The 3532-nt window shown below is 36.6% G+C and overlaps 1 pseudogene; it reads left to right on the plus strand.

Moving 5' to 3' along the window:
• Positions 1–2716: 2716 nt before the first annotated feature.
• LOC103661663 lies at positions 2717–3229 on the plus strand (annotated as a pseudogene).
• The last annotated feature ends 303 nt before the right edge of the window (positions 3230–3532 follow it).

Below are 3532 nucleotides of genomic sequence, written 5' to 3' on the forward strand. Positions count from 1 at the left end.
CAACTCTTTATAGTTATAAAAATTAATCTTGTCTATCACCCCTGATCATAAATGGAAGTATATTAAATTTTATAAAATGCAGGTAAAATAAATAAAACATTAATTATATACGTAGTTAATGCCCATGACAGTATAACCATCCATAAGAACAGTTTTTTATGTCTTCTATGAGAGTTGCCTTTAAATAATATATAAATTCTTTATAAAACATAGATCACCTAGGAATAAATATTCTCTCATCTGATTTAGATAAAATGACAATTTTCTATGTCAGTAAGAAATACGGGTCTGTCTCATGCCTTGAGAAACTGGATATTATTTCAAGTCAGATTTTCTCATTAAATTCTGTGCACGGGTTTTCTCTTCATTATAGAATGTGGTTATGCTAGGATATTATGAAATATGAGAGATTACAAATTTGTGTATTGGGACTTGTACTCAGACAAAATCAGTTGATTGTCTCAGAGATACAGTCTCCACAGTGATACAATGGAAAAATCTCCCAAATCCCTCCCACCCTCTCCTCTTTCCCAGACACACGCAGTTATCCATCCATGATGCTCTTAACTGTGTGAGGAAAGCTACACCAGAGGTACTGGTAGACAATAGGTCTTCTTTCCTCCCTTACAGGTCCCTTCTGCCTGCTCCATGCTACTTAGACGTAGCTACTGTGTCTGCAGCCTCTCTTCAATAACTTAGTGTTTTGAGAACACCAATATGCACTGCCTCTTACCTGTTACCGTGTCCCTTACCTACTTTCCTCTAGCCACACAGGCAGAAGTCCTCATCTCCAATTGCTTTAGAGAGTCGGTCCCTGTTTACACTCATTTCCTTTGCGTTTATTAATCGAAAGGAACCGCTTATTTATTTTGTGATGTTCTTCGTTCCCCTGACCCCCCATTCACTCTGGGGGCAGAGTAGTCAAGAGTTACAGCTGTGACTCATGATTTTTTGTTATTTGAACAATCCTAATAACACATACAGTTGATTTAACTTCTGCCCTCCCTTTCCAATACATAAATACTCATTTTCTGAAAAGTAGGCAGAAGATTCCTTCTAGGCTTTTTATTTATTTATTTGTTTATGGCTTGCAGGATATACTATCTATGCGGCTCAAAGTACACATTGTCTAAGATTAAGTACAGATATTATACTTTACTCTTCAGGTACTGACTCCGTCTTGGAGAACACCTGAGTGAATAACAAATAGGAGGGCCACGGAGAGGTTAACAGTACAAAACAAGTAAGTCACTTGTTTAACAAAACATCATTTTGTTTAAGTATAGAAGTGTATTATTTGTCCACATTTTAGATTTATTGGTAAATCCACGTTGGTCTATGTAACATTTAATAAAAGTACAGATTACAGTTTTTCAAAGGTCTCGATTTTTGATGAGAGTCTTGGATTGGAATCTCAATTTTGATGTCAACTTGTCAACTTGCTGTATGACCCTTAGGTGAGTAGCTTAATCTTCTTAAGAATTTTTTTTTTAATCTATCATATGAGGGTTTTATGTTTCATATCCCTGTGGTTTGAAATTTCATGACACTAAGGTCCCCTGGGAACTACAAGGACTAGAGTGTTGTGCGCAGGCAGGGAGAGGCACCCTGCCAATCATTTCAGTTCCTGTAGGCAAAGAAGAAATTCTCCCATCCCACATTAGTATACAGATGGTGTTGTGGAAGCTGCTTTAATACATAGTTTAACAGGATGGTTGTGATACCACGAAGATTTAAAATAAGGTTCCTGCCATGATGTTGTCTGAAGATGTTGCTACTGTTGTGTTTTTATCTAACATCTAGGGAAGGGAGCAGTTCAAGTGACTTCTCCACGTGCTCAATATAGCTCGATTGTATGTGTAAGCAATCACAAATTCTAGCCTTCAGTGGTGAATATTACACAGTGTTAATGGTTTATTTCTCAGATATATTCTAAGTTTATTCTAAGTTGTTTATTTCTAAGTTTATTTCTGTTTATTTCTAAGATAAATAGCTTTAACATTACCTATACACTTATGCAATACTTTATTTCAATACTTTATGAAATACTTTATACAAAAATTTGTTGTAATATCATAATGAGGACCATGTTCATTAATTTGTGATTACTTAAAAGACATCAACACTGGTACAAAGATGTTTTCAATCTGCATAATTTCTGGAGGATGCTATTTTTTGATTTGCATAAATTATTTCAGACATTATAAGTACCCCACATAAGTTTATTAAAATATTTTGTTTACAGAAGCTATGTTTTAGAAAGATGTGAGGAATTCAGTGATTTTGGCTTTCTTATTGCTCCATTTGTTGGCTATTGTGTATATTTTTAATAGGAAAGTAACATATACAGTTTAACAAGAAGCTGCTGCCTCCCAGTGGGACCTCATGCTTTGCTACCACGTCTATCATGTGAGCAGTCAGCTGTAGCAATCCTAGACTACATTCATTCTTTGCAATGCACTACACTGTTTCACATTTTCCTACCTCACCCATGATTGTTTCTTCTATCTTCAATGCCTTTTACATCAAGTCCACCTAGAAAACTACTACTTTGAAAGTTAATCTTAAATCTAATTTTCTTAGTCAAATACTGAAAATCATCTAAGTAGTTTGGAATATTACAATAAAATATTATGGAATTGTAAAGAATCAGAGGCAGGAACATCTGTAGATGATGATATGGAAAATAAGCAGATTATACTATAAAAAGCAAATTATGGCTTGCAGATTCCGCTGCCCAGCCATCGTCAGCCCCACCATGTTCTTCTACGTCATGGTGGATGGACAGCCCTTGAGCCGCATCTCTTTCGAGATATTTGCAAAGTTCCAAAGGCAGCAGACAAGGTCTGTACTCTGTACACTGGGGAGAAAGGATTGGTTGTAAAGTTTCCTGCTTTCACAGGATTATTCCGGGATTTATGTGCCAGAGTGGTGACTTCACAAGCCATAATGGCACTGGCAGCAAGTTCATCAATGCGGAGAAATTTGATGAGAATTTCATCCCGAAGCATATGGGTCCTGGCATCTTGTCCATAGCAAGTGCTGGACCCAACACAAATGGTTCCCACTTTTACATCTGCACTGCCAAGACTGAGTGGTTGGATGGCAAGCATGTGGTCTTTGGCAAGGTGAAAGAGGGTATGAATATTGTGGAAGCCTGGAGGGCTTTGGGTCCAAGAATTGCAAGACCAGCAAGAAGATCACAGTTGCTGACTGTGGACAAATCTAATAAATTTCACTTGTGTTTTATCTTAACTACCAGACCATTCCTTCTGTAGCTCAGCAGAGCACCCCTTCACCCCTCTCTGCCGGAAATATCCTATAATCTTTGTGCTCTGGCTGCAGTTCTATGGGTTCTATATTTTCCTTACTCCCCTCCAGGTCTAGCTGGATTGCAGAGTTAAGTTTATGATGATGAAATAAAAATCTAACAAAAAAAAATAAATTATGCTAATCTTTATAAAAAATAATAAATGTATCTACATTTTTATATGTAGAATACTAAAGAAAGCATTAACAGTACTTGGATCTG

The sequence above is a fragment of the Ursus maritimus genome, unplaced genomic scaffold (genome assembly GCF_017311325.1).
Source record: "Ursus maritimus isolate PB19 unplaced genomic scaffold, ASM1731132v1 scaffold_9, whole genome shotgun sequence".
Taxonomy (NCBI): Eukaryota; Metazoa; Chordata; class Mammalia; order Carnivora; family Ursidae; genus Ursus; species Ursus maritimus.